The following is a 16,789-nucleotide window of genomic DNA, read 5'->3' as shown; positions in this document are numbered from 1 at the left end:
GGTGGGTGGGTTTGGGTGGGTGTGGGTGGGCAGATGTGTTGGGTGGGTTTGGGTGGGTGGGAGTGCTGGGTGCTGCCCCAAGAGCTTTTTGGCCACTGCCTGCTGCAAGCTGCTCCCCATGTGGTCCATAGGGTGCAGGAGATCTGTAGGGGGTTCTTTTTGTGTCTGGCCCCTGCACACCTATGGTGGTGGTGGTGGTCAGGGCAGGGAGGCAGGTGACAAAGCCCACAGTCTCCCCAAGTGCCACTCCCTCAAGCTACAACCTAAACAGAGGTCTGGGAAGATCCATCCCTGCTGTTTTCCAGATGGGATTTTCCTTGGGAGGGAGCCAGGTGCGGAGAAAGGGTATTCCAGGCTGGTACATACATGGTGGCCACCACAAGAGTATCTTCAGGGCACTGAGGCCATCTCAGCTGCCCACGGGTGCCCACTAGCATCAGGGTTAATGCCAGAATCAGAGATGTGGGGATTTTGTGTGCAGGGTCAGCAAACTCTGACTAGGAGCTGCCAGGACTTTTACTTCACTGGCTCTGCAGATGACAGACAGCAGGCACCGTGTGGGCCCCAGAGACATGGATCTGCAGTGCTCTGAGCCTGGTCTAGGACCCAGATCACAAACCCAGTAGGTGTTTACCCCAGTGGCCACCGGCAGCTATTTCCAGAAGAGCAAAGTGAAATGAACTTGTTGCCTAGAATCTCAATAATGACCGTCCATTATCACAACTGGCCCCTTACTGGTAGCTGGAGACCCTCACTGCACACATATGTCAGTTTCTGCCTTTGCAAACTCTAATGTGTTTACTCCTGCACCTGCTGGATCATAGCACCACAGATAGGCAACTTAACCCACAGGAATCTGAGAGCAAAGCATGCAACTGCTCCCTGCAGGCTCGGAGGCGGCCTGCCCCAGCCTCCCCAACAGAGCCCAGCAGCTGCTGGTGAGTGTGACCTCCCCTGGCTCTGGGTATCATGGCTCCATCTCTGCGCCATCGTCACAGGGCATTATTCCTATGTGCATATCTGGGTCCAAATACCCTCTTTTATGAGGGCACCGGTCACACTGGACTGGGGTGACACTTCTCCAGTATGATCTCATTGTAAATAATCACAGACACGGTGACCTCTGTCTCCAGATGAGGTCACAGCAGAGGGGCTACAGGCCAGGTCTCCAGCACAGGCATCACAGCTCAGTCCACAGCCCTGTGTCGGGAAACCCTCGTCATCAGCTGTCTTGAAGCGCAGGTCTCAGCTGTCACTGCCCCCTTCAGCAGAGCTCTGGATCCAGGCAGGAGGTTATGGCCAAAGCCCAAACTGCTTTATTTTAATCTTGTTTCTGTGGCAGGAACATTTGGGGAACTCCTGGGCACCGGGGACCGTCTTCTGACCAGGTGTCTGGGCTCAGGGCTCTCAGTCCTCTGTCTCTATCTTCTGCTTGCCGGTCACCCAGGGTCAACCTCATTAACCTCACTCACGTTCTGATGACAGGCACCCTAGTGACTGTTCTCTTCTTTCCCCTCACTGCTGTGTGTATCACCAGCTCTAATGGGTGCTTAGTAAACATTCGCTGAATGAAATAATCGACCATTTACTAATGAATTTTTTTGCTATATCTAACATTGATGATTTAGAAAAAGATTCCAACTCAACCCAGACACGGTAAATGAGTAAACTAGGAGAGTTATGGAGTCAGTAATAAGGAGTTTAGAAGTCACCTTTCATTCCCAATGAAACAAGTAAAAAGCTGAACAAACTGAAAAACCAACAATTCTTCTCAGACTCATCAGAGGAGCGAGGTTACAGAGCAGACCATTGCCTCCCTCCCAAACTGTAGACACAGACAGTGGACGCAGAGACTCACAACAGGCCTGAGGAGAAACCCCTGCTGCATCCAGTGCTGGGGTCAGAAGCCCTGGCCTGCAGCCGATGGACTGCACAGATCTGACAGTTATAAACCCCAGGGGACCCAGTCGTGAAGGGGACACTTTCCTGAATTTTTCCTTTAGATCCTACCAGGTCCTCACAGCAAAGAGCAAAGTCCCCTGGTGCTTTTGGCAGGGGAGGGGCAAAGGAACCTTTCTGAAATACTCTAGGTCACCTGCTGAGAGAAACTATTCAGCAGACCTCACCTGCTGGGGCTTTAACAGAGGCAAGCCCTCCTTGGGCAGGGGCGCACCCAACTCCAGCCCCATTTATTCTTCCTGTCCCACCTATGACGGGGACACCTGAGGGGCCCTGGTGACCCTCACCTGAAAGGTCCCACTTCTGGGACCATAACACACCTCCCTTCTCCCTGCACCTCCCCCCCACGTTGCTAAAGCCCTGCTTACAGCAGCTCCTTTTACCCACACACCGTGTCCACCTTTCAACACACAGATACAAGGTACACTAATAGGCAAAAAGACTGAACCAGCATCGGAACAAGTGTCACACATGGCGGAATGTTGTCAGTCCAGGTGATGATTAATACGCTAAAGACTTTAATGTAAAATGTTGGCAACAGGGCAGCACTGTGGCTTAAAGGTGTAGGGCACCGGCCCCATATGCCAGAGGTGGCAGGTTCAAACCCAGCCCTGGCCAAAAACTGCAAAAAAAAAAAAAAAATGTTAGCAACATACAAGAATAAATGAGTAATGGAAGCGGGGAGACAGGAATCCTGATGAAGAATTAAAATACGGTGGAGATCAAAAATACCGTAACAGAAGTGAACAGTGACTGTTACAGGCTCAATATTAAACTGGTTGTGGCTGAGGAAAGATCTGAGCTTGGGGAGATGACAATAGAACCGTTCACAACTGAATAGCAAGAAGAGAAAAGTTTACAAAGAAAAGAACAGACTACCCCAGAACTGTGGGGTAACTACGAAGGGTGTCGTATATGACTAAGGAAAGTACCAAGAGGAGAAGAAAGAAAGAAGAAAACATAGGTCATAGTGACTCAGACGTTTACTCAAATTAATGTTGGACCCCAAACCATAGACCCTCAGGGGTCTGCGGAGGCTCAGAGAGCTTGAGTCAGTGTAAAGGACAGAGAGAGGCATGAAGAGAGTGAGGCAGAATACCATGAAGACGTGAGGGAAAAAATAACCCAGAAATCTAGAATTCTGCACCTTGTAAAACTATCTGTTAAGACTGAAGAAAAAATAATGACCTTCTCAGAGAACAAAAATTAACCTGTGTATCGTGGACCTGTCTTGCAAGAAATGTTACTGAACAGAACAGTTCTTTAGAGAGAAGGACAGTTATGTCAGGCAGAGCCTTGGATCTTCACAAAGAAGGAAAAGACATTGGAGAAGAAATACGTGATGTCTCAGGGTGGTTTTGATTGGCATTTCTCCGACGATTCTGGACGATGAGCCTTTCTTCATGTGTTTGTTGGCCATTCGTCTGTCTTCTTCAGAGAAGGTTCTGCTCAAACCGCTCGCCCACTTATGAATGGGGTTGTTTGCTCTTTTCTTGTTGATTAATTTTCTCTGTAGATCCTTGTTATCCGCCCTTTGTCAGATTCATAACATACAAATACCTTCTCCCATTCTGAAGGCTGTTTGCTTTAGTTGTGTCCTTAGCTGTGCAGAAGCTTTTCGACCTGATTGTGTCCCATTTATTTTTGGTGCTGCTCCAATTGCCAAGAGGGTCTTCTTTATAAACTCTTTCCCTAGGCTGATTTTGTCCAGTTTTCCCTACACTTCCTTCTAGAATTGTTACTATTTTGTGTCTTGAATTTAAATTTTGTATTCAGTGAGAGTCAATTTTTGTAAGTGGTGAGAGGAGCAGGTCCAGTTTCAGTCTTCTACATGTGGCTACGCACTTCTCCCAGAACCACTTATCAAATAGGGATTCTTTTCCCCAGTGTATGTTTTTGTTTGGTTTGTCAAAGATCAGATGATGGTATGTGGTGTGTTTCATCTCTTGGTTCTCCATTCTAAAAGTAGACCTTCCGTTTGATCCCAGAAGAAAAAAAAATCATTTTACCATAAGGACATTTGCAATAAAATGTTTACTGCAGCTCAGTTCACAATGGCCAAGACATGGAATCAACCCAAGTGCCCATCAGCACATGGAAGGATGAACGGTGGCATATGTATATCATGGAGTATTATTCAGCCATCAAAATGACAGAGTTTATATCTTTTGTATTTACCTGGATGGAGATGAAACACCTTCTTAGCAAAGTATTACAAGAATGGAAAGGCAAGTATCCAGTGTACTCAATGCCAATATGAAACCAATAAACAACCACACACCCACAAGAGAAAAACACAACTGAGTTCAGATGGGGGTAGACGGAAAGGGCAAAGGGAAAGGGGAGGAGACGGGGGATTGGTCCGCTCTCCCCTGAGGTTCACAATGAAAGGGCCCACAGCACACTCCCTGGGTGGAAGGCTCAACTACAACTTGAACTTTACCTAATAAATGCAAACACTGTAACTTTACCTAATAAATAAACAATGTAACCTAATCATTTGTACCCTCATATTAATCTGAAATTTTTAAAAAAATTATAATATCACTTTATACTCCATTAATGGATGTGTCTCTGATTTGTCATTATATAGTAAGAATAAATTGATCTGATAATTTCAAAAAAGCAAAGGTTAAACAAAATATTTATTTTTTCATATTCTTAATTGATCTAACAATAACATTTTGCTCAAAATAATAGTAGTGTGATAGCAAAATAATAGCAATAAAGCCATGCTTAGAGGAGGAGCCAAGCTATGGAGTTCACAGAGGGCGGGGCCTGGCTGGTGAGCAGGAGGCATGGACTTTGCCCTTAGAGCCACAGAGCCCCCTGGGGAGCCCAGCCAGTGGATGACAAGCCCTGGGGTAAGGTTTGCCCACCTTCCTCCTGCTGCTGTGGGCACAGGTGGGCCAGTAGCTTAAGGGGAGGGTCCAAGGGTGGGCAGCTTTGTTCAACCCAGTTGTAGCAAGAGCCCTTCCCCTGCATCCCGGGGCTGTCCTTCTCCTGGCACGTGGACACCCTGGTCTACCCTCAGCCAGAACCCCCAGCCGTTCTGCAGTGTTCTCTCTGCTGTCCCTACTCCTCAGCCACACGCCCAGACATTCGATACTGCCTATCACACTGTCCTTGGTGAGGTGTCGTCACTGATCCACTTCTGTCTGGCACCTCACCAAGGCTAAAGGGCCAGGGGAAAGGAGACTGTGCAGGGCCAGGGGGCAGCAGCTGGGTCAAGGAGGCTCAGCCCACTGGTCCATGGGAGGGCAGGGGCACTTGACACCCACAGAGCCTCTGTGGGCCACTCCCTGCAGGGCAGCAGGTAGCAGGCCAGGTCAGCCCAGGGGAGCCAGACCTGGAAGGTGGGTGATGGATGCTGGCATCCGCACCTGGGGGGAGGTCAGGCTGGCAGGGCAAGGAGGACCCTCTCCACAAGGGTCCTCCTTGTCCTCCCTGAGTGTCAGCCTGGGCTTCAGAGCCCTCAGTGGGAAGCTGGTCTGGTCCCAAAGCATCTTCCAGAGGACCGAGGCTCACTCTTACACCAATGGCCTCACAGTCCCCTCTCTGAACCAGGCCAGTGCACAGTCCCTGGGCTCTCAGAGTCCTTGAGTCTGGCCCTGGTTTTGAGGGATGCCCTTTGCCCACTGGACACCTACATTGTTTCTGCTCCTGCAGACCCTGAAGGATTCCCAATTGATACTCAGACTCAGGAGATGCTCCCCAACTTGGTGATAACTGGATATGTACTTGGAGGTCACCTAGGGGACAGCCGCAAGGTCAAATCACCCATCTCCGTTCTTGTCTTAGCCACTCTGCTTCTGGATGGTACAGCACTGCATTGCTATCAGGCGGCTCCACTCCCCAGGCCCCTGGTTCTGCCCTGCCTGACCCTGGTTCTGCAGTCTTCCCAGGACACCTGTCATGCACTGTAGGTCTGTGGCCAAGGATGCACACGGAGAGGATAAGGTCCCACCCAGGGTCAGGGAAGCAGACTCAAAGTCGAGGGGGGGGGCATGCAGGAGCCCATGGAGATGGGGTCCCTCCACGTGAGGCCTCCACCAAGCTTCTGCCTCCTCCCACTCCCACCTCCTGTGTTCTCTCTATGTCCACTCCACCACCTCTCCCCAGGAAGGGGCAGCCTGCCGGACCGGGGCCTTTCTCCCCACCCATCTCCCACACTCTAGTAAACTGGGCCCCTGGCACAGAACATCTGTTCCAGGAGGGTGCTGCTCTCCCATATCCCTACTCAGAGAGCAGAGGGGCCTCTACATCCACACACAGCTCCTTCCAGAGACCAGGACAGCCTGGCACAGAAGATGCATAGCTCTGAAGACCAAACTATGAGTGAAGCTAAGTTCATTCACTCCGTTCTGTGAAGTGCATACAAGCACCAAAGACAGGAACAGAACGCGCCCTGCACACCCGTCCGCCAACACCAGCCTGCCTGACTTGCAGGGAGCCCAGGGGGCACAGGGAACACCCTCACCTCGGCAGTGCTGCCCTGTCCCAGACTATGTCCTGAGACGCCCCTCACAGCTATGGGAGCAGATGGCATCATCCCCCTCTCACATCTCAGAGAATGATCAGAGACAAAAGCTGACTTGCTCAAGGTCTTGACCCAGAAACGTGTGCACAATGCACGTGGGAGATAGGGTCATGGCCCATGAGGTTCAGGTACATTCATGGGTGACAGCTATGCTCCTGCACATGGGTGGGGACTCCAGTGATGCAGGGAGCAGCCCCCACATGAACCACCTGGCCCTCACCCAGGTCTGCAGACTGGATGGCCCAGATCCCTCGGTGGCACTGGCGAGCTCAGTGTCTGAGCCCCACCAGCCACCTGTACACAGGCTTGGTCTGGCCTAGAGGTGGGCGTGGAGACTCCAGCCACCTTCTCTCACCCACACTGTACCCCGGCCCATGCAGTACCCAGGCCGGGCACGTCGCTGGCGTAGCCCACATCTGTCTTCCCTAATGTTATTTTTTTTTAAGAGAGAGAATAGTAAGGAATGAGAAAAAAAAAAAAAAGAAAGAAAGAAAGACTAAGGAGATTCCAGAGATAAAAGGCACATGTGGGTGACAAAGAAACCGTGACAGTCCGATTTTATTAATGGCTCGCCCATATGCATCCAGGGGATAATTAACTATTCACAGGTGAAATTAGCTGATAGGAGTGGCTGTCTCAGGCAAATCGGATGAGCTCCGATTATATCAGTAGTTTTCAACCGGTGTCCCTGGTTATCAAACCATCAAATAAATTTGTCCACTCTCTTCCTTTGGGGGGAAAAACTTTAATTATCCAGCCCAAGCGTATGGCAGGTCATCAATAAAACCCAGTTATCAGGCCGCAGGTTCGGGAGTTTGACCGTTATCCATCTTTTATCTAAATAAACATTTGGGAAATGTCCTTAAAATTATTATAGAAACTCTGCCCCTGCCCCCAGTGGAAATTTCCAAATGGAGCAGCTGGGTTGCGCCACTCCGCCCTCTCAGCCTGGGACCCCGCGTGGGGCTGCGCCTGCTTTGATGGATCTAACCGACCTGCACATGCAGATAAGGGGGCTCGCGCCTGGCGCGTCTCACTGTATATTCACCCGGCCTTTATGTTATGGACGCCTCCTTTATTTTCATGCCACATGTATCAATGACAAATGGAGGAATCCAGCAGCCGTAATGTCATACAGCAGGCCCTGCGGTTTGCCTCTTCCAGGTGCAGCGTCCAGAGAATTCTTTCCTTAGAACAAAGAACGCATAAGGAGCGCATCTGTCACTCCACTCCCCTCCACTGAGGTGTGGCTGTTGTGGAGAGTGCATGGAGACTGGCTGCTCTGCCTCGCGGCACACAAACAGGAGATACAGTCGTGTAGGGGTCCACCCTGGTGTACATAGTGGACACCAGGCAGGATGGACAGAAACCATTCAAGGCAAGGGGAGAGAGCTGATGCCATTTCCCTCCCTGGTCACAACCAGGTTCTACCAAGTGTGTGTCCCCCCTGCCCCCACAGTCCGGCTCCCTGTGCAGCCACAGAGGCCACAGCCAAGAGATACTAATGAAACATCATGAGAAAAGTCGCCTTCGAGTCACCGCTGGTTGGGTTCATGCCGTCTCATCTCTCTTCTTACCGGGGTCCCAGTGGTTTCCTGAATATTGCGTCGAGGCGGAAGGTGCAGCAGGAAAGCAGGGCTGCTGGGAGATCTGCCAAAGGGGGCGGGTTCTGCACTGTCCGGGCTGGAGATGTGGGGATGGAAGGACTGAAGACACGTTTTCAAGCAGCTCAAACCACAAGTGCAGGTTCAGAGAAGCCCGAGTATGGGGGCTGCTTTCTCATCTGCACAGAGGTGGTGAAGGTGAGAGAAACCCTGGGCACAGCCTCTGCACTAGTTCCTTCTCTCGCAGCTTTCCTGAGCCTTGGGGCGCCAGCTCAGGGTGGCCCTGAGGCCTCTGTGACCCCTGCTGCCTATGAGTAAGAAATAAACCCGCTATGTACCTTGTCCCACATGGGCTCCATCCCCTGGACTCAGGTGGTTTGTGGACAGATGGGGTTTGACCCCTGCTTCCAGTGGCTGGCATGGCGGTGATCTGACGAGTAGCCTGGCATTTCACACTCACAGCCCTTCAGTCCTTGCTCAGACTCCACCTCCTCCAAAGAGCCTGAGGACAAAGTCTGACTTTGCAGAATTGTCTGCCAATGTGGGAGAAGCCCCACCCCCCGGCGGCTCCACCATCAGGTGTAGGCACAGCCTGGACAGGCCTAGGGTGGGCAGGCCCTGTCCCGATCACCCCTACAAGGAGGCCCTCCTACATGCTCACTCACACTAGTGTTCACATCATTCTGATGGCTTCTCTCTAGTACTTAGAGACAGTTATGGATAATTTATTCAAGCAAGCATTGAGGAAGCTTGCTAAGGCTTGGCCTGGTAAGAGGATTCTGGCCCCCTGGTGTCTAGAACTGCCCATGCAACATGACACCTGTCCCTTGAGCCTGGGGTCTGAACTAATAGGTGCTGGCTCCAGAAACCTTGCCCAAAAAAGTAAGAAGAATGTGAAATGGCTCCATAGTAACTGCACCTTAGTACATGCTGAATGGTCATATTGTGGCAATTCAGAGATGGAGGGAGAGGGGAGAAGGAAGGGGGAAAGAGGGCGGGAAAGGATAAAAAGGAAGGGAGGGAGAGAGAGAGGGAGACCTGGAGAGGGGAGAGGGAGGGAGAGAGAACGAGGCTGAGCAGAGCCCCCTGGGTTGTGGGCAGGTCTTTCTCCAGCTCCCCTCTCCTTCCTCTGACCTGATGCCCCTGGGGGTGAGCCATTTGGAATGGGATATGGAAGACAGGTGAGGGAAAACCAATCTCAGCACAGTTCTTGGGAAAGTAAATTAAAATTGGAAGGAGAGAGGCAGAGATAAAGAGACAGGCTGCTAATCTGTCCAGGGGGCCTGACCTGCATATCTATCCAGGGCTGACACCTGCACCCAGGGAAGGGCATCTCTTTTTGAGATGAGATACTCATCCCACTAGGTGGTAATGGGACAGGCATGGACGTCCCTCCACACAGAATGTCAGAAAAACACGCAGGTGCTTTGAGGTGGACTTGAGGTGTCTGCAGTGGAGGCTATTGGGGGGGGCGTGTCCAGTGCCTTGTGCCTACGTAACAGATGTGGCCCAGTCCACGTGTGGTGAGGGAGTCTGCTTACATGTGGGCACAGATGGTTCGACCACCCCACAGCACCCTTATTCAGAGAGAAGATGGCAAACACCTGGCACAGGTGGGCAGGGGCAGGCGAGGCTGAGGCACAGGCTGTGGGCATAGCTCCCACATCTGCAAACAGAAATGGACCTTTGACCTTTGACTTTTAGGCACAGCTCTTTTTAATTGAAGGGAACTATTTCCATTCTTTCTCTAACCCCATCTTTCTAATAATGCTTCCTTTTAAAATCAATTTCACTTAAAATTATAGTGGCCTGCGAATTTGGAGTGTGTGCATTTCTGCTTCAGGCTGTCCGAGCTGTATTCTGCCATTTTTATGTCTACCTTTAAAGACCGCTGCTGCTTAAGTGAATCATCTCTTATTTTGCAATTATAACCACTCTGCTCGTTGCATGATGCCTTTGGTGGTTATATAATTAAAGAGCAGAGATTTTTTTTTCCCTTGGCTGCACAAGGTGAAAACGTTAGCTCTTTCCACACTTCAGAGACCCAGCTGCTACAAGCATTAAAAATTACTTAAAACATAAATTTATGGCATTGTGATCACAGTGGATTGTGTTGTTGTAAATGAATTGCATTGTAAATTGCTGTTTTAGATTAAAATATGGCTTATTAGGAATGACAGGAAAATAATACAGAAGGAAGTGAGGTTTCATAGAATTGTCTCCAAAAGCCCATCTCTGTAAATGTGAAGGCAGAGGATGCGTGGAAGCCGCTGCCTAGCCTAGCTGCCAGGGCTTGGGCTGGACCCTGCGGCCCCCTTCCCTCTCCACCACCCTGGACCTCCTGTCCTCCTGCACAGCTTGAGCACATTGGTGAGGTGGGCAGCAGGTACAGAGAGGTGAGGAAGACCCTGCCTCTCCTTCAGATGACACTGGGTCTAATGGAGGACCAGCACCATGGCAGATGGCGGGAAGGGACAGCAACTTAGATGGGCACCAGAGGTGACAGCAAGAACTTTCAAGGGCACAAAAGGGAGAAATGGTTGACTGAGCTTGATTGATTAATCTTAGCCAGCAGATAGTTGAAACTGTGGGAATTCAGACTCTTGGTGTTTGGAGGAGCCTCCCCAAGGCACCAGGCAAACCTTCCTCAAGCACTTGTGGAGGAAAGTCCTCCAGTTGGACACTCCCAGGGTGGAGAGCTCTCACCTTTGTGACTTATCCCCTTCCATCAGGGGACATAGATCCAGGTCTTCTCCCACATAAGCAAGATCATGTATTCTGTTTGGACATTTTAACTTGAGAATCTCTGGTGACTTGCAGGGAAAGGTTCACAAGAGTAGAAGAATGTGGGTTGAAGCAAACCACGCTCAGAACAGCCTGGCACATGGGACTGAGGGAATTGAGGGAACAAGATCGACTCTAATGGGGGCATTTATCATAGGGGGCCCAGTTAAAAGGCCAGTACAGCTTTTTTAGAAGTTTGTGAGTAATGGCGTCAAATGATGCTAGAAGTATTTTACATAGTAGGACAACTCATTTATCAAAGGGAGAATGAACCACAGAGAGAAGGTACAGACCCATAGGGACTCTCACAGATGCTCGTCTAATCCCCCATGATACAAGCTAATGGCTCTGGACAAGATCCAACAAATGCCCGGCCCACTGTGGCCTTGCCCAGACTCTGAGCATGGCTTACTGGCCACCCAACCCTTTTCAGCCTAAACCTCCTAGCATCTTATCCACCTTCACAGAAGACTCCTTGTCCTTCCACGTCCTGTCGCACTCCATTCCAGCTCCTTCACCACATGTCAGTTCTGAAGTCTAGATGTAATCGTGGTGAAAATGCTCATGAATTTATTTTCACCTTCCTCACACACCTGTATGGACTAGTCAGTGTCAGGTTTTTGTGAGGCGCTGATTGTACAGAGGAAAACAAGTGGTTATTTCCCAAAGGAAGTCCCAGTTGAATCAAGAGAGCTGGACAAAGTGAAAATATACATTATAAAGAGCACATCAGTCATGATCCAAGTCTGTACAAGGGCTGTGGGTCCATAGTAACAAGACCTATCTGAGGCGAGGGGAGTTGTTGTAAAAGCCTTAACAGAGAAAGGACCCTTAGATGCAAGCTGGATAGATGTGCATGACTTGACCCAGAAGACTGGAACAAGGAAGCCCTCACTGGCAGAGGGAGAAGTGAGAACCTCTGTACTGGGAGAGAGGTAAGATACCCAAGAGGTAGGGGATAAGTGCTGCCCAGAAGAAAGAAGGCACCAGCCTCAAATACTTGCTGACAATTCTTTGGGGGAAAAAATGAAGGTAATACAGAGATTAAAAAGAATTTAGATGTATCTATCACATTTGTGGGGATTAAGGGAGTTTGCATTTTATATAAACAACCTAGTCTCTGGGTATTTTTTTCCCTGTGAGAGACAGAAGTAGAAGCAGAGGACTCAGGAAGGGCACCTTCTTGAAATAATTATCTCTTGTCTTCCTTACTCAGTAGTGCAATTGAGTTAAAAATTATCAAAACTCTGGGGTAGATAGTGTTAGAAAAGAAAATAAAGATTTTTTTAATAGCACTGGTAAGCTGGAGAAGAGCAAAGCAATATGATACTTTGAGAGGGTGAGAAAACTATTTCAACAAAGGTAACTTTTACCTTGGCTCATTATTTACATTTGTCTGAATTTTCTTTTCCTTTAAGATGAAACTAAAAACATTTTGAAAGATAGTTTTTTCTGGGTATACAAAAATAGTTGACAATTATTTAGTCTCAGCTCTTTGAAGATGCAATTCCATCAGCTCCTGGCTTGCATATTGACCATGGAGAAGTCAGCTGTCTTTCTAATTGCAGTAGTTTTTAAAATTTCTTTAACCAAAGAACTTTATTCTGTTAATCTTTTATTGGTCTCTACTGAGTTGTTCAGCCTATTTTTTCTCCAGCTACTTTTAAGATCTTATTTATCTTTAAAGTTCACTATGTGGCATTTAAGTGCAGATTTCTTTTGATATACTTTGTTTGGATTTGTACTTCTGAATCTGATTCACAGTTTTCATCAATTTTAGATAATTCTCAGCCATTAACTCTCCATATGTTGACTGCCCCTCACTATCCCAATTATATTCTTTGTGAATTCCAATTAGATAACATATCAGGCCTTTGTACTTGGTCTTTAATATCTTCCAGACTCTTTTTCATATTTTAAAAATTTCTTTGAATCTATATTGTGCTCTGGGTATTTTTTCATATTTTTCTTCTAGTCCAATTACCCTCTCTTCATCTGTCTCATCTCTTCTATTTAGCTTATCTACGAAAGTTTTATCTCTGTGGTTATAGTTTTACATTTGTGTGATTATTTCATTTGCAGTGTATGTATATCAATAGTTGTTCTCAGATTTTTTCTATTAAATAAATTTTATATTGTAGTATTTTATTTTATAGCAGCTTTCTCGAGGTACACTTGGCATATAATAAATTGCAAATATTTAAATGTATAATCTAACATGTTTTGATAGATACATAAGATCTTGAAACCATTATTATAATTAAAATAATGAACATACCCTCAGTTTGCTTATGTGTTTACTTATTTATAGACATTTAGTTTATTTCCAATTTGAGATGATTATTACAAATAAAGTTCCTATGAACATTTAAGTACAAGTTTTCATGTGAATATGTGTTTTCATTTTTCTTAAGTACCTAGGTGGAGTACCTAGATGAATTATATGTATGCTAGGAGTATGTTTAACTTTTTTAATGCTATACTGTTTTCCAAAGTGACTTCATTGGTGAATTTTACCACACTTTTTAAGAACAAATTACAATATTTCTACTAATATTTCTGCAAAAACTCTTCCATAATATTAAGAAAAGAATTTTTTCCTAATTCATTCTTAAGATATTACCCTAATAACAAAAGCATACAAAATCTTCTTTTAGTGACTGGCCTTAGCTTTCTGCCAGCAAGCAGAGGAGCTCCTCCAGACTCACTGCAGATTTGGGAGTGTATTTGGAACTTCTCATAATTCTGTGTGGAATTTATATGTTAAACAAACAACCACGCACCCACTACTAAACCAAAACATAGAAAATTGGCCTTACCATTTGGCATTTTCTGAGCATCTTCCCCCCAAGCAGAGACAATCACCATCCTGACTGAGTCAGTCCCTTGTTTCCATTTTGTGTTTGAAACACCTTTACGTGTGTCTTTTTTCCCCTTAGGGGTAAGGTCTTGCTGTGCAGTCTGGGCTGGAGTGCAGTGGCTACTCCCAGGCACAGTTGCAGCTCACTGCAGCCTGGAACTCCTGGGCTCCAGCCATCCACCTGCCATGGGACTACATGTCCTGCATGTATCTTCACAAAATAGACTACTTAATGTTAAAGTGTAGCGTGGCAAGCAGGTGTCTGCTCACAACCTGGCCTTCTCTGGCCAGGCCCAGAGAAGGATGGCTAAACACCCAGGTCTGTGTCACTCAGTGTGGCTTCAGATCCCAAGACCTTGTCAGGGCAATTCCTGAAAACATAAGGCAGGGCAAGGACCTAAAAGGACTTAATTCTTATAATTTGGGTTGCTTCCTTTCAGAAATCACACAAAAATGTCTTACTTTTTTGATTGTTATGAAAATACTCAGCCATGGGCAGCTCCTGTGGCTCAAAGGAGTAGGGTGCCAGCCCATATGCTGGAGGTGGCAGGTTCAAACCTAGCTCTGGCCAAAAACTGCAATAAAAAGAAAAAAAATACACAGCCATGTGCACCTGCTTCCAGGGTCTGGTAGGGGCTCATGCAGACCCCAGATTCCTCACTCTGCAGCACTATCCCTAAGGGTTCACAGCCATCAGTGTCTGGCTGGATTCTATGTGGGCTCAACAGTGTATGTCTGGCAGTGTTGTGGACCTCAGGGCCTTCCTTACCCCCCTACATCATGTGAGGTGAGGGAATGTACCCCACTCACTCAGGAGCAGGGTGCGAAGGCCATCTGGGAGTTCACCAGCATGGGGTAGGTGGCAGCCCTGGTCTCTGTGTCCTGGAACAAGAGGATTGTTCAGGAGCAATCCCCCTTGGGTTCTCCTTCCTCACCTAACTGATTACCATGTGTATCTGGAAACACCTGTCGCCCTGGGAGCACCACTTTCTCATAGGCAGTGTCTCTGTGAGTTGGGTGTCTTGTTCCCTGTGTCTGCCTATGTCTTGTAGTCAACACACTCTCCTGTTTTGGTGGCCCTTGCCCTAAAGTGGCTCTTTGATACAGAATGTTTGGATGACAAATATTTTGAAACCACACATAGTGGAAATGTCCTGATTCTTTCCTTATTCCCCAGTAATATTATAGTATGATTGTGTATAAAATTTCCTTCAGAATTTTGAAGGCATCTTTTTCACTTTCTTTTTGTTTCGGTGTTGCAATGAAAACATTCTGAAACTGTTTTGATGCTCAGCTTTTCTTACACAGAGGGTAGCAGAGGCTCACCTTTATCCCAGGTCCCCTATGTTTGCAGTACCTGGTCAGAGACACTGAATAGACTTTTCAAACTGAAACACATCTGCAACTTCCAGGAAATTTTCTTGAGCTATTTCATTGATGATTTCTTTCCTTTTTTTTTTTTCCTCTAATTTTTCTTTATTGAACTCCTGTTATTTAAATGTTGCCCTTCTTTTCTTTTTGGCTTTTTTTCTTTATTTTTTCTTTTATTCTTTTTTTTTCATTTCTGATAGGTTTCCTAATTCGTTTTTACTTGCAGAATGTTCCTTTTCATGTGTTCTGTTTTTGTTTCATAGTTTCTTTATTTCACTGAGAATATTAACAATAGTTTTTAGCATTGTTTTGCTTTTAAGTTTTCTTTTCCATAAATGATCTGTTTCTCCAAGTTACTTCTTTATGCTTATTTCTCTTGGTCTTTTCTCAGACATTTGTTAAAACTTACTCATGACTAAGAGTGAGGACTGAACATCCGGGTGCTCTTAGCACAAGTGAACTGTTGCTGGTGTCCTCAGAGCTAGTGGAGGTCCCCTGGGAAGATGCTTCCACTTGCAGTAGGCTAAATGGTAGCCCCAGAACAGTACGTGCACACCCTCATTCCCTGAGCCTGTGAATGTTACCTACTTTGGAAAAATGGTTGTTTCAGATATAATTAAGTTAAGGACCCTGAAATTAGGCTGTTATTCTGCATTATCCACATGGGCCCTAAATGCTATTGCAGTGTCCTTGAAGAAGAGAGGCAAAGGATAGTGCACATGGGGGGGCACATGATGGTCAGACTGAGAGGGATGCCCCCCCAAAGCTGAGGAGCCTGAACTAACACTGAGGCTTCTCCCCCAGGGACTTCAGAAGGAGTGTGGCTCTGCCCACACCCTGTGTTGGACATCTGGCCCCCTGACCTGCAAGAGAGTAGTTTCTGCTACTTTAAGACACCTGGTTGGTGGTAACATGTAGCAGCCCCCCACCACACCCCAGTGTTCTCCAAGTGGTAGGACCCCATAGTGTAGGGGGCAAGTCAGGGAGGGGAACCCTGTGGGGAATCCAGCACTGCCAAGGGGAGCATTAGCTTCACCCAGCCACTCTCTTGGGTTCTAGCCCTTTCCTCCCTTTCCTGCTTCCCTCCACAGGACTTCTACAGCATCACCATGTCACCATTGTGATGCTAAGTCTCTGTGTCTATGGCCAACTAAATCACATTAGAAATCCACAATACGTGTGCATACCAGGCCAGCACGTAATTTGGAACCAAAGACACTCTCCCAAGTTTCAGCACAGCAGGTACTTTGTCTGACCACACTGAGGCCATCACCTTTACCTGCCACTGTGCGTGGCTGAGGCTGCCCTACCTTCCCAGTGGCAGGGCCTTGGGATGAGCTCTGCAGGGCCCACCATGCTTGCAGCCTTCTCCCCAGGCAGGGTTCAGCCCTACCAGGGGCTGCTCTGGAGTCCATCATTCTGGTGCTGGGCTTTCACAGCTGCTGATTTAGGTAACTCCAGGCATTCCCAAAATGTATCAACAGCACAGTGCCCAGGACACTGAGGACTCTGTCTAGCTGCAGATGTGGGCTCAGGGCTGCTCCATCGCCACTGGGTCACATGTCCCTGCCATCTAGACCCTGGCTGAGCATACAGGCCTGGGCAACTGCATACTGGAGAGGCCACACTTGCTGTTGTCCATCACACTCTCACCTGTCACCGCTGTACCCA

This window comes from Otolemur garnettii, unplaced genomic scaffold (assembly GCF_000181295.1).
Source record: "Otolemur garnettii isolate 467f Iridium unplaced genomic scaffold, OtoGar3 scaffold00226, whole genome shotgun sequence".
NCBI lineage: Eukaryota > Metazoa > Chordata > Mammalia > Primates > Galagidae > Otolemur > Otolemur garnettii.
This window is presented reverse-complemented; position numbering follows the sequence as displayed.